The 25,646-nt window shown below is 44.1% G+C and overlaps 1 protein-coding gene across 4 annotated transcripts in view; it reads right to left on the bottom strand.

Moving 5' to 3' along the window:
• Positions 1-632: 632 nt before the first annotated feature.
• ankrd34c (ankyrin repeat domain 34C) overlaps positions 633-25,646 on the bottom strand; it is a 47,274-nt gene continuing 22,260 nt past the window's right edge. Inside the window, exons 1-4 of one of the 4 annotated variants that reach the window (XR_009788567.1) lie at positions 16,617-16,860; positions 15,718-15,780; positions 11,595-11,661; positions 633-1,759 (exon numbers count right to left, since the gene is read on the bottom strand). The gene's annotated coding sequence lies outside the window, so the exon portion shown is untranslated. Of the gene's footprint in view, positions 1,760-11,594; positions 11,662-15,717 lie in introns of those variants that run through there. The other 3 variants (XR_009788568.1, XR_009788566.1, XR_009788569.1) reach the window with 3 other exon arrangements.

Here is a 25,646-nt window from a genome sequence, read left to right as displayed (position 1 = left end):
GTACTTTCGCCACCTCTGGATTGTACAACAGCGGCGACAGAGTTAATTACTCCACATGGCTGGCTTTAATTCGGAGAATTTTTTTGTTCTCCTGCCAATTTATGAAAACGGGGTATTATATATAATTGACAATTTAAAAAAAAAAGTGTGCTTCATTCACTTAAGTACATGAGTTGATTCCGTTTTTTTTTTTTAACACAAATATCTATACTCTGCCACCTAATTGTTTATTATTATCATTAATTATGATGCTTATCAGGTCTTTTTTATTTATATATATATATATATATATATATATATATATTTTTTTTTTACACAAGCATCTGTACTTCTACTCAAGTACAGAGTGTGAGTACGTTTTCCCACATCTGTTAATTGATCTTTTCATGTGCTGTGTCATGTTGTCCCCAAACTGGGTCAAAGGACGACTTATTGATTCACGAATTGCTAACGAGGTGTTTCGTAGCGCTATTTGCGTACGTCGCTGTGGGAAGCCCGCTATTGAGCCGCTAACGGTTGCTGGAGGTGTCGTCAAAGGCCTCACGTCAAATCACGAGAGACAAGCAGAAAGCAGGCAGGTGTCAGGTGAGCAGCGTGATCAATAAGCTTTTATTGTTTCGCTAAGGCTCCGAGCGAGAGTCCATGTCGGGGAACTGATATACGGCAAACTGCGATCAATACGCACAGCAGCTGCTCCTGATAAAAGGCCGCGGCGGCCGCGATGCAAAGCCGCTTTAGCTTTTAGTTGACATCCATTTTAAGGAACGCTGGCATAGTTGTTGAGTCATGAACGCTTACCTTAACTGAGACGAGAGGTTCTTTAAATGTTGCACTTGGGTTCCTTTGTGACTCTCTGAATGAGTCGTCGGCTGGGGTCTTGGAAACATTTTTTGTACGTCGACCAGTCCTGGGAAGGTTCGCCAATGTTGCTGTCACGATTGGGTGATCTTGGTGTTGGCGTGGAGGCAAAATGCGGAGGAGCCAAGTGCAGGGATGCAAGGAGGTACGGTGGCCCTGAAGTGCAGAACACCACAGCAAAGAACTAAACACAACAGCAAGTTAAAAAAACACGACAGCAAATAATTCATCACAATGCCAAATAACTCCACGTGACCGCAAATCAAAAGAACACAATAACAAACAACCAATCACAATGACAAATAGCTAAACACAACAGCAAATCGAAAAACACAACAACCAAGAACTAAACACAACAGCGCCTGAACAAGACACGAGTGGCTGCAAGGGGCTGATTGGTCGACACGAGGAACAGGGCTGACGAGAGCTGGTGGAAATGAAAACCTAATGAGCAAGGCACGACATTACCACTGACAACGGACAAAGTCAACAAAAGCACGGATCATGAAAGTTCCTTGTTGTTGAGGTCATACTAGTAGGCCAAAAGTGGCACTGGTAGTCAGAAAAAAGGTTACTAGTAAGACAGTTGTTCTACTAGTGCGCTGAATTGTCTTACTAGTGGGGACAGCGAGTGTACTAGTACATTGACCTTAAGCTGGATATCAAAATAAACAGTCAAACTCTCTTTGTCTTTTCCACAGCTTCGTGACCAAGGGGAAGAACAGTAAGTGATCATTGTGAAGGTGAAGCTTCTCTAGGGTTAGCTCTAGATAAGAGCTGGAGGTGGCGCCTGGGCTGTGAAGAAAAGGGCGAGCACGGTGAGGGAACGATAATGGCAAGTAGGACATCGGGATCGTGGAAAGAAGATCGGCGCTGGCGAAGAGGCCAAGAGAATTGAGGGCTGAAAAAAAAAGAGGAAAAGAGGAAAAACAATATATGCATATGAGTTTTGTTATATTCTGTTTACGTGTTTGTGTTGCAATATGTGTTGCTTAATGGTCAATTCTATCGTTTGCTGCCACCGCAGAGCGCTCGTGTCGAAAATGTTTTGCTTGCAAGTCAAGGGGAACAAATTCTCCAAAAACCTGTCATTGCTCAAGGCACCACTACAAACGGCGCCCGAGTATGACAACGCAGCGCCGTTGCGCACTGACCGCAATAGAACACAATAGAGATGGCATGTCACTTATTGAAGACAATGCCACCGGCTGCTCAAAAAGAACAACACAATGAAATAGTACCCCGAACACACATTGTTTCGCTTGACCCTCCCAAGACAGGTACACTACCTGTGGAGACTCCATTAGAAAGCCATTAGTCACGAGCAGACGGGAGGCCTAATTGCCGCCTCCGGGGGATTCACGCGCTTTATGTGCAAGGACGACAAAACCCAACGACATCCGTCATGCTCACATTCCTTCACCGCGCTGCTCATTTTATTGTCGACTACAGCTTCCATGGGACGATGGCAAGTTATTTCGTGTAATCACGCGCCAGTAATGAACGATAATGAAAGATTGCAGCATTTCTTCTTGTTATGGTTTTAATGACAGGCTGCGATGTGATCATCTGGCCTTTGATGCACTTTAAATGGGTCATATTATGGGAAACAGTCGGTATTGTTTGTGTGACAGTGACAACAAAGTTCTATTACGTTCTATTCCATCCAAATATTTGGGTTTCTGGAGTGCCCGGATGCCGCTCGGCATGGCGACCAAAGTGGGATTAGCCCTATTATTGCGCACAATAATTACAGTACTTGTACTCTGCTGCTTCCCACCAGATAAGCGCTACAGAGAATGGACACTTCACTCCAACACTTTTTTTTTTTTTTTTTTTTTAGACCTTGAGCACGTAACCCGTGTGTAACGTGGCCTTCAAAACTCTGCCGAGGATCAGGAAGCTTTCAAACATCGAACGTGGACGCCCCTCAATTCTCCACACTTCCTAGTGGAGTCTCGTCTCGACGCAAGCCGCCAGGCCCGCAGCCTTTGAGACGATGACGTCAGCAAAATGAAAGTCATCTACTCAAAAGTGGGCCATATTCACGTCTCGCCTGCATTGCGTTGCAGCTATAGTGTACTCATATCAGGGTTTCAATTCACACAGATAATAGACTTTTACGCCCTCCACTCACCCCAGAACAAAATGATATCCATTGCCTGAGCATTACAATTCACGGGTTTAAAGGCAAATTGAAATATAATTGGATTAGTAGTAGTTTCTTGTTCACTGTACTTCAGAATGGAACACTCGGTCCATCCGTCCATCTTCTTTCTATAGCACTTGTCCTCATTCGGCTCAGGAATGAAAACGTAAACTCGATACGGGAGGTTTGGGAAAAAGCGAAGTTGAATTCATTCCGTGACGTCGTTCATGTCTCGAAATCTCAAATCCTCTTACCCGATAGAAATGAAGGGAAATGCAGTTCGTCTGTAATGAAACATGGCACTCACTCATATCTCAAAGCCCCACTGTACAGCGCAAGTATTAGATGCATTCCATTTTTTGCGCGTTACCCATGTTAATTGATGCGTTATGTTCAAAAGGCACTTCTCATTACACAGAAGCTGTCAATTGCTGTGAATAACTTTGCAATGGTGCGTAACAGCTTTGTCCGCCATTTCTCCGTAGTTTCAAAATCAATCAAAACAAGAACAAAATGTGTGACTCTTTTTGTGGCAACTATAACTGTTTTACTGCGCACACGGTTCTGTAAAAGGGTCTACTTAATACAATTAAGTTGACGCTGAGCTGAAATCCTCTGGAATTAATTGAATTGCTGAAATGTAGAATGTGAGACTTGAAAATGGAGTGTTTGAATCAGTGATGAAATGTGTGAGGAGGCAAAATATTTCGAATCGGAGAGTTTTATTGTGGAAAGTCCGCGCGTGTGATAAATAGTTTGCAACGAGCTGAACATTTTTGTTGAATTTTGTTACTATGTGCAAGTTTGAACAGTTTTAACAAGGGCTGCAGCCATCCGACATTTTCGGAATAAATTATTCTACCAATTATGCATTTTGCATTATTAAAAAACAATACCAATACAAAATATGCATGTGATGTGCATGTGTAATTTTCGTCCATTTAATGTCACCATCCTCACATTCTACAGACTGCAGTATCTGTGACTTTGGATGTGGCTTTGTGTTGATGTGCTCCCACTCGGTCCACCCAAATGCTCCTTTTTCATCTTCTTCTTCGTTTCCTTCTTGTCTGCCCGCATTGTGCTCGCAAGATGGCTTGATACAGACATGCATTATTCATCCACATGTCCTTTCTGTCATTGTGGATGCGTGCGCGGGGCGCAGAGGGGCGCGAAGCCCGACAACAATCGATCAATCGGGGTCAGACGTGCAACACAATGGGATATGTTAATTGGACATCAGCAGATGTAAATGAAAAATGCGCCATGGTGCGTGTACTTTAAGTTCATGCGGATTCGTTTGCAGGAAACGCGCAAGACCACCTGCGTCGCGCACGACTACATTCGACCGCCTCTTTCTATTCACTTCCCAACGAGAGTACTGTAATCCTGACTAAGCCCTGGACAAAAAATAGCAAGTAATTCATGACCCCCACAAATGTTTAGAATTCTCTATATTAATGCAGTGGTATCTCGATTTAACTGACCTGGAACTAACAGACTGTAGATTTAACAGATAGAACGGTAGTGTCCGCTTGGAACTCAAAACGCCTGGAGACTGGCACCCGTACTTCCGGGAATAGACGCTGTTGGTCGTGTGCAGGTCTTTCGAACATGCCGCACGTTGCCACAGGCGAACAGCTTGACGAAAAAAAATGTTACTGTCCCCAAAATAGCATGTTCCAGACTCCACAGAGTTGTTTTGTACTCCTCAGCGTTAACACCGCAGCCAGGCCGCTTTCTCTATGCACAATAGACAATAGATATAACCATCATCACATGGCCGCCACCTCAATGCCCCACATTCAACATGGCCACCACGTAGGCACGGCTTTTCGAATTGTATCTGGTCATAGTGTGATCTGCCTGAATTGCGTCACAGCACATACAGCGCACAATTGTGCAGCTAACAGACTTTGTCAGCGGCAAAACTACTCTGAGAATACCCGATCTTGGAAGCTAAGCAGGGTCGGTCCTGGCTAGTACTTAGATGGGAGACCACCTAGCAATACCAGGCGCTGGGGTTGGGCAGTAGGCTGATCACCTACTCCAGTAAAAACTACATATTATAGAAACTGTGATTGCAGCCTAATACACCCCATGGCATTGAGAGCTCTGAAAAAAAAAGTTTGTGACACATTGTTTTTATCCGATATCTGCTATATCGGGGTCCGTTCTATCGAGGTTCCACTGTATACTTTCGTGACGTTTGTTTGGTGGTTTGCCGTGACATTTTTGCATTGTAAAATATGTACCTTGTCGCAATGAAGGTCGGGACTGCAATAGGCTGTTTGAATGACAAACAAACATAGAACCACTTGCTCAGTATTACATAGAAAGTGCATATTTAGTCAGAAGTGGAACTGGCCCTATCTGAAGGGGAACTGTTGGTGAGAATGCATTTCTTCGTGTGAATTGCGGACCTTGCAAGGGCAAGGTGTGCTTTAACCAAATGCGAGAGTGTAAAAATAAACATTGCTATAGCGGTAGCTGCTGTAATTTCCACGGGTAGGGCATTGTTGAAGAAGTCCAAAAAGAGAACGGTCTAGAACCTCTTGGTTGTTTTAAGGTTAGTGATGTTGGGCTTTAAATTTCAGGATGAACTCAAAATACACTACATCCTTTACAGCTCGCACCTTCTCGAACCTTTTGAACCCTGTTCAACAGCAAGGAGCTTAACAGCAAAATTCACAATAGTTGTTGGAGCCATCAATCGGCCAAACAAGTCCATTCTGTGACTCTTCCAGTCTCTCTGTATATTTGCTGCAATCTACTGATAACACTACCTGACAGTCTAAGCTCAGTGGCCACTTCTTGTTCTGATCAGTTGTTATGTCAGGTCATCCTGGTCTCATGATGTCAAAATGTCAACAGCGTGATGAAGACGACTGTTTAAATACCAACAGCGATTGGTCTATTTCTGGCTCAAACACCTGTTTTGAATCTTGCCTATCAGATCCTTGTTCGAGAACCGCAAAGTTGTGCAAAAAGTACTGAATCACTGAAGAGTTTGACACGCGCATTCAAAGGTTTTCGAGAACGACAAAACGAAATGGCCCTGTAAAGAAACGGAGCATTGATTCCTTTGATACAGCTCGTGTGCTGGCTCTCATTGCGATTCCCTACCTAATGAAGTATCCAATGTAAACACAATTGATCATAATTATTGAAGGCTCTTGCTGGGGACATCACTAATAAAAAAGTCAGAGAGATCAGCGCCATGAGGTCGTAACGTTCCCCTCACAGCCGCTGATTAACACACGACTGCACTGCATTAAATATAAGCATGCCATTATTTATTGAACACCCTCTGAAAGCTATTACATAGCACTAAAGTTTTCACCCAGAAAATTGGTTCGCTTAATATTCTGCTGCATACTAAAGACGGAACTTGATAGAAAAGTCGATGATGGGGGGTGGGGTGTGGGGGGGGGGGGGGGGTGCCTGTGCGCAAATGTAATTATGAATTTCAAACAAAGGGACCACGGCTGCCAATTTGGGCCTTTTAAACCCCTCGTATGTTCCCTATTTATCCCAAAGTCAATTTTGTGGCTAATGGCTTCATTACTGCCGTCAAGCTCGAGAGGGCCGTCGCTAATAAAAGTCGCACAAGAGTTAAGCGCTTAAGCCAGTCGAGCTGACATCTGTCTTCTTCTTCTCTGTTTCCGGACGGCATGTCACAGTCGACCCTTTTTGTCCCAAAATGGTAGTGCGTGAAGGTGACTCTGATGTCGAGCGAGAATTACCAGTCTAGTGAAGGCCGCAGTGTTAAACTTCGCTGCTCTTTTTGGTTGTGCGCAAAAGAGTTCCTGCAAAAGGTCCAGCCTGGGGTGCTGGCTCGGTGCCGCATACTAATGGCTGCTGACTGTTTTTCCCTTCGCAGCCTTGTCGTTCTGCATTCCAGTTACGTTCTCTTGGTGTCACACCGCAAAAAGAGTTGAGCCTCGCTACGTGACGCGGTGCAGCATCGTGACAGCAGAAGTCCTAACTTTTTTTTTTCACGCAGAGCGGTAAACATGTCCTCCAACCAAAGTCACGGGCAACAGCTTCAGTGACGTTTCCAACATCTGTGGTATCGTACTGTGTGGAAAAAAAAAACTACATTTTAGAGTGGGCAGCTTAAGGCACACCTGTACAATAATCATGCTGTCTAATCAGCGTCTTCATATGCCACACCTGAGAAAAAGTCTTCGGTCTTAGACTTCCTATTTGTGTTCGTTGTGTCTACACGCTGCTTCTTGCTTTGCCCTCAACAAAACCACAATCAGGATGCAGGTCGGTGCGTTCGTTTCCGCTTGCCAACGTTTACCTCATGATGTGTGGCTCCCTCCCATTTTGGAAAGGGTCCGCGATTGGCTGGCGACCAGGTGTTTCCCCGCCTCTTCGCCTAAAGTCAACTGAGACCCAGATATATAGAAAATGGATGGATGGATGCAAAATTGCAGGTACAGAACCCCGCTTCAGCAGCCTGCCAAAAAAACTGGTCTATTACGTATTGTGCAACTTGCCAGTCTAGCTTTCATCTTGCGCTCATGTAATATTCACCACAAGGCTCACAGTTGATCCTAATGAAGTAGGAGAGCTAAATAATCCTTTTGTTCTGGGTATGATTAATCGTTTTGTTTCTCCGCCTGTGCTCCTGCTCTTCCAACACGGCGCACGGTTAAATGGCCCCCTACTAAAAACGAGCACAAGTAGAGCTAGCGAGCACTCGAAATGGTCCGGACGAGCAAATGGACGACAAGGCGGTTTGGTGCGTTTGCAGACTATTTGTCACGAATCCAGTGTAAGCGAGCAGCCTCACTGCTCCGTATTGATTTTCTACTCGATCCGAAGAAGAGAGATGGACTTAATATCGCCTGCTGCCAGCTGAGCCAAAGAGACGTACGCATATATATGTCAGCAGCAAACGCACAGAGAGATTTAAACTTGAGAGGAGGTGAGAAGAGTTTAAATCAATAATGGTCACATTTATCTTTATTTACCTCACTGGCAAACTGAACTGTGCTTCCAGTAGAGGTCAAGCGCTGTTTAAGGAGGTCCATTTAAATGATTACCTTCTTTTAAGTGAGCTGTTTTTTTTTCCATTTGGCATACCAACCATCATCTCTATTAACAGTAAAAGTAGTCACACGCTACTCACGTAGAAGTAAAGACACTCCGGTAAAAGTGGTATTGCTTCAACTCCAGTACTTAAGTAAAAGTCAAAATGTACAGACTCTGAAATGCATTTAAGTACCAATGTAAAATGTAAAAATGGATTTTGACCGTCATTGTATCATCATCCGTGGAGTTTGAAAAAAGTTATGAGGCCTTATTTAACAAAGTCCAGAGTCGAAATGACAGATATCTGGTTTCACATGTAGGAGTACAATTTTAGAAATAGAAATACTCAAGTAATGTACAGACACCCAAAAACAAGACTTAGTCCCTATCACTTGGAAGTTTGATACCCCAGAGAAGAGTGTCGCCAACAACCCTGCATGTTTTTGAAATAAGGCTTCAAAATTGTGTCAAATCAAGCAAGCCCTTCTCTCCACTCTCAAGAGCTGTGGGCGTGTCCGCTGAATGCGCTGAGGCCAACTGTCAATCAAATGCCACTTCTACGACCTTCAAACAACTATGTATACAGTGTATCGTCTTTGCAAAAATATATCCGTTTAAAGCCTTTGGTGGGTGGACTATAACCCACCGGGCTTTTCCACACCGCGACAACAAGGCACTCTAAAGCGCGAAGCCTCTGCCCGCACGCTGGCTGTCACGTCGGAGTTGGAAAACATTTTTTTTTTCATCGCTCTTCTGCTTGCGCACACCCATGGCCAACAATGAGGCGCTCTAAAGCGGCCACGCCAGCGGACTATCCGAAGGGAAGGTTCATGTAGGCGTGGGGGGGGGGGTGGATGGGAGAACTCATGCCGGACGCCAGAGTGCATCATGCACCATGCACCCAAAAAATGGGGAAAACTGAAGGGGTGAAAGGCAACACTACTTCTCAGTCTTTGCATGAGTTTTCAGCAATTATCTTCATGTATAAAGCATTTAAAAACAAATCTCTGCATTCAGTTTACAGGGTCTTTTGTACAATTTGTTACTTCCCACCATTGACAATGAGTAATGGTCCCGGGCCAATTATCTGTGAAATATATTCATAGTGTAATGAAACGCCTGGCACAGTTCAACAAGACATCATGCGTCTCTCATTCTGTCGCAGGAGCTGACTGTTTGCTTGTTTGTGAGGGAAGGCGTAGGCAGGCAAGCAGTAGGGGATGAAAAGGAAGTTAGGTGTGCACAAAGCGATGCAAAACAAGAGAAAGCTGTCACTTTGAACAGCGCGTGCTTGTGAACGCCTGCCTGCATTTCCGTCTGTCTGTTTGTCTGTCTGTCTTCGGCACGTTGACACTCGAAAAATCAAGGCTCCAGAAATAACGGGAACATTTTCATCCAACATCGTTTCAGGGTCGCGTGAGGAGGTCAGTTTATTTCCGGAAACAGAACGGATGCGCGGAGATCCGTTCAGATGCTGGAAATCAATGCAAAAATAATGATGCGGATCATCGCGCCTCACAAGGGAGTTTTATAGCGGCGGTAGCACAGTCGTGTACAAATATGCTACTAAGAATGTACAAACACAGCTGTCAAAATATTTGAGCTTTAGGAATTAATTATAATTTACGTGTTCCTTTGCTATATTGGGTTTCAACGTTCATGGATTTTTAAGCAATCGTTTTTTATGTTGTTTTTTTTTTCAAGATACAGGCAACTCTGAATTTAGAGTTGCGCCGCTTCGGTGTAGTACCACGTTATGCCACAGCATGCCTGGCAGCACTGAGGTCGACTGAAAGAGATGCAGCCATCATAAGAAATGGCTAAGTTAGAAGTGTCCTTACTGTACTGATCAAATTATATGAAAATGACCCATATACAGTCAAAATCCATAAAAGAAGGATCGCTTAAAAACGTGCAAATGAGATTGAAGAACCGCGACATAGCGGTTGATCGCCATCATGTTCAATGAAAAGCCCAACGGCTGCAAACAAGTCCAAGATGATTAGAATGCAATGCACAACTCTATTGGTTTTCTTAAATAATTCAGTTGTTCCTGTTTAAGGGAGCCGTGTCCCCAGCCACTGCGGCACACTTTGGGTTTGGACAAGCTTGGCACATCATTAAACATCTCTCGACTCCAGCGCTGAGTTTAGTGTAAATATCAGCTGTGAGGGCGGACTGTGCAGCCTTTGCCACCCTCCTGGGGACGTCGCATTTGCATTTGACAAAAATAAGGTTGGAATATTATTACGGTGTGGGGCGCAGAGGACTGAGTAGAATGGAAATGGTGCGGATCTTTAATATCGAACTGCGCGGTAACTTGGTACGGCGCATTCCTTAGTGCGGATGATTGACTGCACGCATGCAAGTAAAGAGAACATTTTGCATAGTGCTACCATGTCACGAGACTTAACCTATAGGCCTAATCCCATGTGACATGAGACAGTTAAATGTTATAAGGTTTGATGGGCTTCACATGCACAATGTTTCAAATCATGTGCGTTAATTTAAGACAACACTGAAGGTTGAGATATTTCCATACGGTTCAATCAAGCAGTTGATTGCAGCCACAAGACCGGGAATACCTCGCTCCACTATAATCATAATTGCGGAAACCAATGGTTGTGTGAATAATCTCCATCATTTGCATAATATCTCAGTGTCCGTATGAAGGTAGGGATTCTTTCGGTGACTTTTTTCACTCATGTCTTTGTTTTAGAACATTCAGCCAGTCCTTCCGTGCGAAAAATTCCTGAATCAGGGCACCCTCTGAATTCTCCTTGATTTTTCCTGGTCATGACGATAACACCGAGCCCATGTTTCTTATCGCGGCGGATGTGCGTGGCATTGAGGATTCCAGTGGATGCTCACGTGACTCGGAATTATTTCAAAGAGTGGCCGAGAGAAACAGTTTCATTGGAACTGAAAGGGTGAAAAGAAACCAATTACTGTCCTCTGTTTGATTTTCTATCCGCATTCCTACTAAACATTTCATGGTTGGTTTGTTTTGTTTCTTTGCACGGCACACGTCACGCCTGCTCGATGTTTTTTTTTCTCTCTTACCCAGCCTGTTCAAACCGGGAGTTTCCACAGGCCAGTGGTGCCTTGAGATACACGTACCTTGACTCACAAGTTTGTTGAGATACCAAGTGCGCTTTATACCTGCTCCGCTAGAGGGTGCCAGCAAACTTCACTACATCCCACAACCGTCAATTTACATTGATTTCCTTGCAGTGGAAGGACAATGACAATTGGTGGCGCTAGTGCACCATGAAGCTGTTTTGCCAACTGCCAATAAACCCCACAGAAGAACAAGGAAGGACAATGCATTAGGTACAGTCGTGTTTTGTCCTCGTGTTTGCACGTTGCGCTGAGAGTAATAAGCAGTTTTCAAACTGCTAGCAATATTTGAATGTGGCCTCATTTCAGCACATCGGGGTTGGCCGCGAGCGTTCAACGTTACACAAAAAGTCACCTGTATGATGTTGTATTTTTTGGAATGCACAGTCAATTAAAAATATAAGAGATGTGATCAACTTACCTGATGACTCGGTGAGAACAGTGAGGCGATGTACGTGGTGGTTTTCCAAGCTCGGCCATGAAGCCATCTGCGTAAAGAACACACACCACTGTTATATATCTTTACCCTGGATCTGAAATTGAGAGCCATTTCCTTCTTTTTAAGTCGAGGTACCAAATTAGAATAATTGAGTCCAGACAGACTCTACTCTACAGCTGTCAAAAACTGCTACTACAGCAACCATCATAAAATTCCATAAAATGTCCATCCATCCATTTTCCAAGCCGCTTCTCCTCACAAGGGTCGTGGGAGTGCTGGAGCCTATCCCAGCTGTCATCGGGCAGGAGGCGGGGTACACCCTGAACTGGTTGCCAGCCAATCGCAGCGTGATCAGCACTGGGTGACTTTATTGAGCGCTGCAGCACGTGGGCTCTTGCACCAGTGCTGGACCTTCGCAAAGCAACAGTGTCCACCAAATGTCTCCAAAGACTTGTAATCGAGCAATTAAGTTGGCGCTCATTACCCATCCCATGATTTGACTGTGCACCCTTTTCCTTGTATTTATTGTAACCGTGACAACCAACCCAGAGTTCTTGCTGCATACAGTGAACGGCGGACTGTGGGTAGTTCCGCTCTTTCCAAAGTATAGTTACCTTTAAGACATTACAGTGGTGGGTTTAATTCATCCGATATGGGATATTAATATATAATGGGCTATTATATAGCGGCACGGTGGCCGACTGGTTAGAGCGTCAGCCTCACAGTTCTGAGGTGCGGGGTTCAATCCCCGTCCCCCCGCCTGTGTGGAGTTTGCATGTTCTCCCCGTGCCTGCGTGGGTTTTCTCCGGGCGCTCCGGTTTCCTCCCACATCCCAAAAACATGCATTAATTGGAGACTCTAAATTGTCCGTAGGCATGACTGTGAGTGCGAATGGTTGTTTGTTTCTATGTGCCCTGCGATTGGCTGGCAACCAGTTCAGGGTGAACCCCGCCTCCTGCCCGATGACAGGATAGGCTCCAGCACGCCCGCGACCCTAGTGAGGAGAAGCGGCTCAGAAAATGGATGGATGGATGGGTAACATTTTCATATGTAAGTGTATCGCAATAAATAAAAATACAATAGAAAAGTGTATTAATTTAAGTAGTTCAATTCAAAAAGTCAAATTCGTATTGTACAGATTAATTAAACACATGGGAAAAGACTTTTCAGAATGCCAGTTCCGACCTAATTTCAGTTTTTAAAAAAATATTTTGGAGGTTTTTTTAATGCAATATTCAAAATTATGAGATGCAGAATTTGGGATTTTCGTTAACGGTAAGCTTTAATAAATCGTGAAATATTTCACTCTTTGTGTCGTCAATCTATATCACAAGTTTCACTTTTGGAATTGAACTACTGAAATACGATATTCAAATTTATTGAGATGCAACTGCAATTCTATTATGTTATTCTGTAATGTCAAACAGTGGGCAGAGACAATAAACTGCTCTCCGCTCACATCGTGGAACGTTTTCACCAATATAACGTTGGACGCCGTGAAAAGATGCCTCCGCTTGGCGTTTTATTATAAATGGAAAAATGTGCACCACCTGCTACAGTGCAGCCAGCGCCAACGGAGATTGCAAGCCAACACACACACAAGCCTGCTCCTTGGAGCGTGTAGGCAGACAAATTCCCAAGCACTTGTAGAGTGTGTGTGTGTGTGTGTGTGCGCACAGGTTTATAAAAACTGGCTTCATCTCAGCCCACTGCAGGATCAGGAGGAGGGGGCGTTTGAAAGTTGTGTGTTAAAAAAAAAGAGAGCACGGACAAGGTGCATTGTGAAAGATGGTTGCAGACCATCAGTGGCGGGCGATGTATTTGCTGCCGGGGCTTCAGCGGGGACTTAATCCAACACTTGATAGCACCTCGAGCACATCCCAATTAGAGAAAAAAATCAACATCCGTCACATCAGGATCCTGGGTCTCCACCGGTAGGACAACAAAGTCGCTTACGTTGACGTTTAGCAACGAGCAAAGACTTTATCTTTCAAAGTGTTTGCTGGCCGCCCGAAAACCTAGGTGGACGGGCCAGAATCAGAATTCCAACCAATAACCCCCCCACACCCCGGCCGTGTGTTGAAGAAGGGATTCACTCATGAGTCAGTGGTCCATACAAGCGCCTCGAGGATCACCTGAAAAGCTACACTGAAGAAATACGGAATTGCAAAATAAAATGTCATACTCACTACTGGTATAAGTATTTTAAGATGAGTGGCGATTAGAATAGGTAACGCAATTACTTGGGACAAATAAGATCACTACTACAGAGCATCAGTAGTGTTTCCAAAAAAATTAAAAAGGCCGCATCATAAAAGTAGGATTTGATTGCATAAACAATCAGAGGCGGCAAAAGCGCAGTCGTTGTTGAGCGTTATCTTGTCAAGAAACTTTCCCGGCCTCTTGAAAATGACACCTTGTTGTCATGCAGACAGATGGCCTGATCTCATCCATTCCTTCACTTCTTCTTTTTTTCCTTCAACCAATTCAGAGCGCACATGCGACGTTGTGCCGACAGGACCGCGGCGCTCGCCATCTGCTCGTCATCTTTGGCGCCCGCGCGTGCATTCCCTGCTTGGAAATCGCACGCGGGTCGTCGCTCGTTCTCGTGCTTAATTCAACATCACGCTGGTCAGATGAACGTTATTGAAGAAATCAGGTTGCTTTATGTTGAAATATTTTTTTTGTTTTGCCTCATAATAAAATCGTTGTCTTCATCCCCCCTTTGTAATCTAATCATAGTGCCTTTTAGTGAGTAATTCAAAACTGGTTCAGTGTATCATACAGAAGGGCTTCACAGAGTCTTGAAAAAGAAAATGTCTTTAAATCAAGATAAGGATGACGCAGCATGTTTGGGTTGCTAATTGCAGCCTGTGAATTTTTGACAGAGGTCCACGCAAGAAAATTCAATCTTTAACGATCACCCATGCAAGCCCGAGAAATTACAGCCACTTTGTGGAGAGGAACCAAAATGTAATCAGTTTGTTTAATGACGCGAGCGAGCCGCTAAACAGCCCGTCGATGTCGTACGGCAGGATCCGCAATGCCGCACGCATCCCAACGGCTTCCAGAAGAAATATCACTTCAACATCCGTCGTCTGCAACGCCCAACGTCGAAAACATCCGGAATGTTGGCAGACGTCTGTGTGCGACAACCGTGACGCCATCGCTAATTAGCGCTGAACAATCCCCATTGGAGGCACGTACACAGACGTTACAATACGTACAAAATATACTGTATATACTTCCGTTTTATGTTTTTGTGTTGTTGTTGTTGTTCAAATATGTGTGTATTAATGAGTTTAATGAGTGGTAAAACTACATGAAAAAATGTCCCTGAATGTCACGGTTTTTCACATATTGCGGGTGGTTCTGGAACGTAATCCCCCGTGATAAACAGGGAGATCGCAAATTCGGACAAATTGCTCTGGAAGGGAACTTTTACAGGTTGGCAGCTCTGCTGTAGTTTAAGCAGTCTTAGGTTAGCGGCAGTACAGCACATTGTTCAACTAATACTTTATCAACCGCTGCTTAATTCAACTGTTCGATCGGCGTATCAGTTGCATTGACCATCAATCGATTAGCCATGCCTTGAGAGTGAGGTGCAAAAAAAAATGATGATGATGATTTGGGGGGGAAAAAAAAAAAAGGTAACGTTTGTTCCGTTACGATGTTCATGTGAGCTTCCTTCAGAAAAGGGAGTCAGTACATGCGCGCCAAGAGAGTACGATTTTGTGACTTCAGCTCCGATATCCTATTAATTCACATATCAAAGTAACATAAACGATAGAGGGTTACATTGTAGGGACTCTTCATATCACACTACTTCTTTGCGTGCGGGTGTGAGTCACCGGCTGTAATATGTTCGCTATTGTTCAGTCGCGTCGCTCAGTGTGAAGGGTGAGTGAAACACCTCACCGCGTGCACTTCCGCCAATTGACATTTTGTCGACGAGTAAGAGAAAGGCCGTGAGCATCGCCCGTGCTGATAGCGAGATTCATTAACAGCAGAGAAAATGTTTATTTCATGGCAAACGAAACGAAAAACAAAAACTCCACTGAGAAAGATTGAAGGAGATCTGAATAATAATACTAATAATAATAACCTTGCTTCATTTCTCTTTGGAAGTGAGTGATGAGTTCCTCAGCGTTTGACGGCAGGATGCAATCTGGGCACACACATCAGGATGTACATGAAAACACGAAGCCTGTGAGTCAGCCACCACGTCAGCAGCTTTGATTATATGGAACCAGTTCATACGGTTGACTTTGACGTGACTCTACTGGCGTCAAAGTCCGTCACCTCCGTCTGCCACGATATCGCACGGCGTGCGCCTCGAAATTAAAGATAGGAGACGTCCCATACTGGATCTGGTGTGTACATTTCAACATTTTCCGTTGTAAGCTCTGATGACTCCGAAGATCCGCGAGCTACAGTACGTTCAGCACGTACAGTACGTGACGCGCTTTCGAGCTCGCCGGCGATCGGCGAGTTAGTACGCGGTCTGCTTCCATCTACATTCGCAAACAGAGCAAGAATGAACAAACACTTGAGCGCTTCAACTTGCCAGAAAAAGGAGTAAATATAATGTGAAGTACATAATGTTAATCAATACAAAAGAAATATATAATGTGACCCAACTATTTGCATACAGTGCAGGCACTTCAAAAGTAACAATTCTATAGTATGATGAATTGAATGATGTTACTTTGATACTAGCTTTCAATGCAAACCTGTCGAGATTTGTACAAAAAAAAGTTGTTTGTTGTCACTGGCTGCAGTATACACAGGCGACGGAGAGAGCAGCGTGCTGCTATATTTAGCCCGCATATGATTGGCATCATTTCCCCCTTCCTCCTGTTCAAACTGTGACGCCGACATCCAAACATGCTGTTAACATTGTGAGGCACGCTCTTCCATGACTGAAGTTCAGCGTCAAGGGTTCAAACAGGAGGATCGGCGGCTTTCGTCAGTTTCATCTCCTTAAGTGCAGAGTGTGAGTACTTCTCTACTCTTGCCGGCCTGCATGTCAGCGGCGCCGTGATGGCTCCCAGCTGCTGGCGCACACCGAGGAGACAAAGGTGTTGATCTTTGCGCCAACTTCCCTTAATGATGAAGCGCTAGGAGATGAGGAAGACGGTCTCGCCCCCACCTGTCAGCGCGGCGGCGGCTTCCCGTTAGCAGCGGACCGTCGACGGGAGCGGCCTCGCTGACCAGGCGCAAGCGGAGCCAGCCAGCCAGCACTGAATAATTGCGCAATGTATGTTTGGTTAGATGCTACACAGGAAAGGGAGAAGAGAAAGGGCAAAAGGGTACAAATGGGAGGAGGGAGAAAAAAAACGGAGAGCCACGCTTTTCATTGACGTACTCAAAGGCGGCGTAGCCCCCCTCCCTCCCCCACTTATTGGAGAAGTGCCTCTATTTTAGGCAACGTGCCCTCCGTCAACAAAATGTTTTCGGGCGGAAGAAGTTCACATTGTTGATCATATTTATATATATATATTTTTTTTTTTTTCCTTTTAGTTATGTTAATGCCTTACACACTAAAAGGAAGTCAGGCATCAATTTTGGTCTCGTTTTTTTTTTTTTTTTTTTTTTCAGGTGTGAACAATTTAAGCATTATGCTTGCACATGGGAAAGGAAGCAGCCATGTGCATGCATTTAAATACAAGTGGCACACGTGCTGCATGACACAGTGTCCCAATTAAAGGGTGTCGCACAAATCATTCCTCAAGGTGCCAGCTCCCCCCCCCCATCCCCCAACGCCCCACCCACTTACTTTCCGTGTGGCAACACAAAAGAGCATTTTAATTTGAGCTAAAAGGTCACAAGACTTCTTTTTCTTGAGCCGATAAGTCGTCTGTGTCCGATCATCTAATTAGGGAGTATCAGCTGTTGATATTTAGAATACTGAATGTTTTTTTCCCCCCCCACAAATAATGTTTTTAATTACAATATGTATATTCATGTTGGCCCTCATCTTCACTAAAGCAGAGTAGACATATCTAGATTTTTTTTTTTTTATTATTAAAAGGAGAGACCCCACACATGATGAGGGGAAAAACACGATCAAAAGATCATCTTAATCTTCTTATTGTGTGGGCTGTGGAGTGCACTCAAGATGACCACTTGCAATAAATTGACTCTAAAATCTCCAGCTTTACAGATGCCACATCAATGGTGCAATCAGATGTCACAGTAAAGATAAATACAGAAACCTAGTCGTTTCTTAATTGGTACGCAGCATCTTTTTCGCAGTGGCGGAAACTCGACCTCAACCATCTTGTCGAGAAATTCACATTTACCACTCTGGATTTAACACAGTGGTTTTAAAGTAAAATTAAAGTTGTAAGGGGAGCCTGGGCTTGTTGCGGTAAAGCACTCCGAAGCTGCAGTGGGCTAACCTACAAATGACTGCGAGGAAATGGCAACGGAAGCTTCATAATGCTGTAACACCGCATGGAATGGCAGTAAATGTCATTGTGCTCCATTACTGAAAGAAGCCATGTCCACCGAGCCTAATGGCCTTCTGTACGTGCGGTACTGCACGGCAGGTCATTGCTTTTTGTGATGACCACAGCACACAGTGTCACTTTTGGCTCTGAAGAACAAAAGCTCCCAGAATGCGACGCAAACTTGCACTTGACAAGACAAATGACCTTTACAGTGATCCCCCGTTTATTGGGGGGATACGTTCCAGACACACCCACGGTAGGTGCAAATCCACAATAGTGACCGCATAAAAACACTTTTTTTTTAAATAGTTTTGCACCTCCTACATTCTTAGAACACATTTAAATATTAAAACACACTTAAAGTTATTAAAACATACTTTTCAAAGTACAGTGGTGCTTTGAAAAACACTCAAAGCACACCAAAACATATTTTTACTTTATTTTATTTCTGAAATATTTTTTGACATTTGCGCCCCACATAAACAGCAAACACGGAAAATGTGATACGACCCTCCCGCTGCGAGGAACCCAATGTGAATTGATGACGGCCGCATGTTGTGAAGTTTGCTGGCGCCATCTAGCAACGGGGGTCTGAAATGCACTCGTATCTCCAGACAAAAAAAATAAAAATAATTGGCCAAGTGACAGGTCTTAACTAAAAAATTGTAAGTCAAGGCACTCAATTGGGGACCTTCTCTGCCCCTTTTCCTTGCTGTTAATTACGCTGTATGTCGGCAGGTAGAGCTCAGTGCTGCCCGGCATGTTGTGGCACAATATGGTACTACACTTCAGGTGTGCAACTCTAAATACAGATTTGCCTATAGACTGTGAAAACCCATTCAAATTGCTCATTTAAAAATGGACGTAAAGTGGGGGCTTGAAGGATGAACCGCAACACATTGGGGGGGAACACTGTACGTGGAGGACTAATAAGTCATGAAAGACAATCAATTGGTTCTCATATGAAGCAGGTAATTAATAATTAGCAGAGCTGCTTCCCTGGGTTTGTCACGATGAAAGAGTTGGCGAAGGAAAGCAGCTGCACATTTTCCAGGAACAGGAATTCCCAAAGGGGGAGACAATGAGGGTCCAAAATGAGACATCTAACGCTGAACCCTCTGATGGCCGAGCGCCCTGAGGGAGGAGCATACTCTCCACGCTTACATCTGTGACAACCGCACTGTGTAATGCGTGTGTGTGTGCGGTCGTTCTCACCGTGCTACGTGAGTGTCGCGTCCCCAGCGTGCTGCCTTATGTTCCCACGCCTCGCCTGACACGGCTAACACAAACAGATGTGGCGGCCGTGACAGGAAGTCGACCACTTCTGAGATGCGTTCAATCTCGGACGCTGAGAACACACGAGGGGGTCACTGCAGAGCAGTGGTTGGCTAAAGCACTGCGCTACATACACTATATTTACAATTTGTTCCATGAAATTATATTACTTTTTTTTTTACTTTTTAGCGTTTCTCATTGCCGCTGTTGGGGAGTAACTAATTACAGATTATGTAATGGAATTACAAAATTGATGTCATTTTAATCTGTTACATAGGGTTATGTACATGGTACCAGGTACCGAATGCACGCCCCGCCACTACTGTACAGCAGAAAAAAATGGGAGGTGGTAAATAATCTTTCTTAGTTGAAGGTGTCTGTGTGTGATGAGATTTAAGAAGGCTGCGTTTACAGACACTAACCTTGGGGGCCAGGGTTAATAGTTGACTTCACCCAGCCCTGCTTGATGTCGCTCACCTCACTGACCTGCAATAGTGTTCAAACTATAACTCATAGCACAATCTCGAGATCATGTGACCTTAGTGTCACCCAAGACGACATGTACATCGGTAAATGTCAGGGAGCGACTCCATTCTCTAATACCAATCCATTGGAATAAGAAACCAGTCATGTATTATAAGTCAAAGTGTGTGTGTGTGTGGGGGGGGGGGGGAGGGTTGTGTTCGAGACCTGTTAAATACTTACATTTTATCAGGATACACACACTTTCAAAATAATCAAGGAGTGTCCGGACATGTTGAGGCCCCCCCAAAAGGCAATTAAGTCCTTGGAAGAATAACAACAAACACAGAGTTTCCAAGAGGGCCTTCGCAGAGGCAAATGGACAATGTTGAGTGAGAGGGGGTGGAAATTAGGAGTCAAATGTCGTTGGCAGATGAGTCAGAATGATGTCGGCAGAGAGGCCGGTTTGGCAGATTTCCTGACCAACGGGGAGCAGGTAGAAGTGGAAGAGGTGGGGGTCGAGAATTGAACCATGGGGGACACCTCAGGGAAGCCGAGCAATGTGGCATGGGCGGCTGTTTACAGAGATGAATTAATATGATTACAGAAAGAAAAAAGAAAAAAAGTGTTTACATCTTTGGAGACTCTAGTCATTAGCTATAATGATTAAAAGTGAATACTCAAAGTGCAAAATCTATTATTTATTTCCCATTTGTAGTCCCCTTTTTTTTTTTATTGTATCTGTATTAGCGAAATTAACCTCTGTTTAATTTAATGTTATGAAGAAAATGTGTGCATCGCTGGGGAAGAGGAAGATTAAAAAAAAAATCCCGGGCATCCATTATAATCAACATGTGAGTAATGGCGGTGGGAATACAATAATGACTAATGAAGTAAATTGCACAAGTGAGTCAAGTGCACTGCACAGTAATTCTCAAAAGATAAGATTTAGATTTAAGGGCATCATCTTTTAAATGGTATTTAAATGTGTGCAATAACGTACAAATAAAATTGTGGAGCTAGATGTTGGTTCTCGGACATCTCCAAGTGCTATAAAAATAGTTATGGTTACACAGACAACAATATCACCAAATCAGTAATCAAGTTATCGGTGTGTCAAAAACATATTAAAACACACTTTTTAAAGTATCCCTTCGTGCCCGTTCTCAAGCTAGCTGTCAAGAAATGGGAGGAGTTATATTCTATATCAGCACTTAGAGGAAACGAAAAGAAGACTCAAGCTCATACAGTTCCCCAGATAAAAGGCAGAGCGCGCTTGCTTCACGCTGTTTATATGTCACTCCCAAATAAAGTTGAATATAAAACTCACATACGACAAAAGAGAATTTTCATTGTGTATTTAAACACCAAAATGTTCAAGCAAACTATGTAATTTTGTCACCAAAAAAAAAATAAAAATGTCAGCTAGCTTTATGTTAACATGTAATGCGAATAGCTACAGACGAGCTAACGAAAATTAGCATAGTTACGGTAATATAAACCTTCCAAAAAATTGCTTTAACACACAAGGAGCAACAACACATGCAAATAAAGCTTATAACAATACTCACATGCATATACTGTATGTTCTATGCTCTGTGGGAACAATAAATATTACTAGTTGGGGACCTTCTCTGCCTCTTCTTCTTAGTCTTAATTATGCTGCATCCATTCAAGTAGAGCTCAATGCTGCCAAGAAAATCGTGGCCCGCCGTGGTAATACACTGAAGGCGCGAAACTAAATTCAGACTTGCTTGTGCGTCTATTGTAAAAACACCAAAAAAGTTGCTTATAACTCTGGATGCAGCAGGGGTCCGAACGGATGAAACTGTGGAATATTCGATGAGCGCCGCTTGTCAACAAGGACAATAGTGGACAAACAAGACTCTCGTTTGTTGTTTGTGGCTTGGTGGGCCTGCACGAGAAGTGAAAACATGACTGGGCCGACACATTGCCGCTCGTTGTTTCCCACTCTTTGGATAAGGCAGGGGTGGACATTACACTCAGAAACACTCGCGTACACACAGCGCGTCACTGATGTGAGCAGCCCTTTGTTGCGGGCCAGCAGTGTCGGTGCCACTCCCGAACCAATTTTCCTGGCCGAGAGCCCCGTTTGTGCAGCCGCTGAAAGGCAATTCAAAGTGCTCCTGGATGAGGCGGTGACTCAGACCCTTGAACTACACGCGGTGCCACGGTGATAAGACTGACCTTTTTAACTCAAGGCCACAAACGCTGTCTGACACTTGTTAGTTCTCACATCAATGTCAACATACACTAACTAGTCACCAGTGGTTGGAAATAATTTAATGTATGCCTCTTCTTACATCCACAGATGTTAAGTTGTATACATGAGATATAGGTTATCAATATGCTACTAAACAATCAGGGTTAGTGATAGAATGTGTGTGGTCATATATAAATGTTACATTCCCAGTTATTTAAGCAGAAAATACCTAACATTGTCTTCTTTGTGTATTTAAATTCTCTTTTTTTTTCAATCTTAGTTTTGCATTATTTTTATTTCCAAACGTCAAAGAATCTGGCCTTTGCTTACTTTTGATTGCAAGGGAAGGAAAATTACCCCAGATCCTTTGTAAGGCCTAGTTTGTTGACCTCATGATATTTCAGGGACATCATTTTATTTTCCTCACCAAAGTGATTCATTAATACAGCTTCGGATGTCCCAAGGAAAAATAAGGAAACTTGCAGAAGCTTGTAGTGCATCTCGTTCAAAGTGAGGCCACTTGGGAATGATGGTGCTGTATGGTGGATGAAAGAGGATACATTCTATGATTTAGGATGCATTTCATCTTCAGGCACTGCACATCAATCTGTAGTAGTGTTTTATGTAGGAGGAGGAGGAGGTGTGAACGCTTATTTTTCTCCTTCTCTTCTTTCGTCTCATACTGAAAATGAAACCCTCGCTCGCCGAGCATGAATCCAAAGGAACACTGCGAGCCCTGCGGTAAAACGCACGAAAAATGCACTCGGCCAGATCCTCGGCCACTGTTTTTCACACCTGTAATGACATTTAAGTCACGAGTCATTTACCAAATACACAAGTTGGGAGATCTGCGGTTGTGCATGCTGACGTTCAATACTGCTGTGAGCCTCCAGCGGTCTCACGATTCGATTTGATGATTCATTCTCCTCGATAAATATAGGCAGTCAGGTACAAAGTTCCTTGTTTTTCTTTAAAATAAATGAAACTACGGCGCATTGTCCACTAAAGAATATGGCCGTAAAGCATCGGCTATGAAGGCTTCCACAGCCTTGGTTATTTTCTTTCCTTTGTCTGAGTCCGGCGGGATTGTTAACAGACTCCCATCAATTCTTGGCTGCGCTGGCTGTGCCTTTTCGACGGCCACTGTAGCAACTCAGGGTGGAAACAGCTATGTGATTTCTTCAGTTGGTGGTGTTTCCGACATTTGAAATGTTTGTGCGACAGGCTTTGCACACTGCGTGTGATTAGTTTGTGCTTCCCTACCTGTTCGTAAAATGCTAAATGTGTCCAGATGTCCGCTTTTTAAAAGTTTGGAGCATCCTTAACGTTTTCCCCTCAATCATCCGTTAGATGAGACCAGAGCATTGACGTAATAATTTTAATATCCCTCACCGTTAATGGGCCCGAGAGGTCAAGATGACATCATACCACAGGACAACTTATATTGGAAGAAGCCACTTGATTAGTATTGGCCTTGCGCAGTTGCCGGGACAATCTGGAGCATATCACCGTGGCGCTAAATGTTGTTCCGGGGGTGTCGGCTGCAGGGAGGAGATAAAGGCCCGTGTGGAGGGTCCTCTGCGGACCACCAGCAGTGCAAAAATGCTTGTCCGTTTTTTAGTTTGCGAAGGCAGACTCGGAGTGATGCACACGCGCACATGCACACACTTGGCCAAAACGTTTGAATACACGTGTAAAAAGGCGATAAGCGTACAAATGCTCATAGCCACATGCTGCATATCCATGTCTGCGGAAGAGAGAAAAAAACAAAACTGTGGCTTGTGGATATCAGTCAGTGGAGAGCGTCGACAGGGAGAAATAGATGAATTAAATATTAACGGCCATGAAATATTAACGGCATTCTTCTATTTAATGTTGAGGCTTCTTGGGAATGTCACGTTTCAGCACCAGTATTTAAAGTAAAGCGGGGTTCACACAGACCGACAATTGGGCCAAATTTGAGCATTTATCTGCCCTTGCGATCAAAGTCAGCAAAGGTCCGATGTGAGAGGTCTCTAAAAATTGATCCTGAGCGATTATCTTGCAGCGTGTGGTATGTTAAGAGTGATTAATCTTCCCCGATTTGGCCAATATCGTCGCTATCGGACAGAAACCAAGTGACAATGTTAAACATTTTCAATATTTCTGATCACAAAGCTTCAGGCGGGGTACCTACACACCAACAGTTGGGCCAAATTTCAGCATTTCCCCTCCCTCGCGATCCAAGTCAGCAAAGGCCCGATTCTCACGTCTCTTAAACGATTATCCTGGTCTGCCTTGGTACAACTACAAACATCGTTATGTGCACGGTGCGCCATGCTGGTCATCTGGAGTACACAAGACACTAGAAGAGCATGCCGATTTGTTTTGCTCGTCATTTATAGGGGGATGTCCCGTTGTAAAAAGATCTTAAAGTTCAGTTGGTGTGGACCATGTTTTGGCATTTTTGGAAAAGAGGGTGTTTAAAAAAAAGACGTGGTCGCCTCACAGCAACAAGAAGGTCAGGTCTGGAAATGATGGTTACTGTTTTTCAGTTGAGACTGGTCATTTCAGACTGACTCGGACGCGGTGTTGCATGCGCGACAAGGAACGCAAGGCCGATCCTCTCCGTCCATCTGTCATGTCATTCGTCAATCTAAATCCCTGGCACGCACGTGTCAAGCTCCATTTCGCGCAAAGCCAAGGTCCAGTCATTTGCTCGTCTCAAACCCGCAAGAGGTCGGCCTCCGTGATCAGTGCAATCCTCAAGACCACGAATCAATCGTTTCTCGCATATTCTTGGAGCGAGCTTCCAGTATGCATAATCCAAAAGCAAACATTGTGTGTTGGCTGTAAATGTCACTACGGAGAGGAGGTTGACTTCGTCAGTGCCTTAGAGCGATGCGATGGGGTTTTTTTTCCCACCCACTGCTTGTTTTGCTGGACAAGCACAACAAAATGGAGCCAGAAAGTCCCCCAACGTAAACCATCACATTCGAAACTCTCCACAACAATGTCTGCTTAGCATTTTCATCCAATGAAATGGTGTTTTGTCATTACTAATCATTGCCAATCTCAGACAGAATGTGACTTATAGTATGTAGGAGGGCAACTGTGCTGTTGCTATGGCAACCCCCCCCCCCCCCAATCCCATCACCAACTTCTACTTGCAGCTTTAAAATATTACCGGACCAGCCAGGACACTTTCAAGGCCCTCAACGCTATTAGACCTAATGTACATTTACAACCTAAATTCTAATATTTGTTTGCAGGAAATTGTATGAATTTATTACCAGCTGTTCTCTTAATTCTGCAGTGTTTCTTTCGCCCCGCTTTGCTTCCAGTATATGTGTAGGTTTGTTGTTGTTTTGTCCAGTCAGATTTCAGCGTTGCTGTGTTGCCATGTCTATCTAATCTGCCCAGGGCCTTCAGAATCAGAAGTGCTGACCCATCTAAATTAAACTATGTGAGCAATGGGACAGGTTCTTTGACCAATGTCTGGCCCTCGATGAGGTCAGCATCTCCGGTCAGAGTAAAACTTGTGACATACAGCCAACTCCCACTAGTACTACCTGTTTGTAGTGATTTGCACTCATGAATACATTTTAATAATCAGCATCTCTGGTGACTACGATGTAG

The sequence above is a fragment of the Phyllopteryx taeniolatus genome, chromosome 5 (genome assembly GCF_024500385.1).
Source record: "Phyllopteryx taeniolatus isolate TA_2022b chromosome 5, UOR_Ptae_1.2, whole genome shotgun sequence".
NCBI lineage: Eukaryota > Metazoa > Chordata > Actinopteri > Syngnathiformes > Syngnathidae > Phyllopteryx > Phyllopteryx taeniolatus.
Note: the sequence above shows the minus strand (reverse complement) of the source record. Positions and strands in the feature narration are given on the sequence as shown.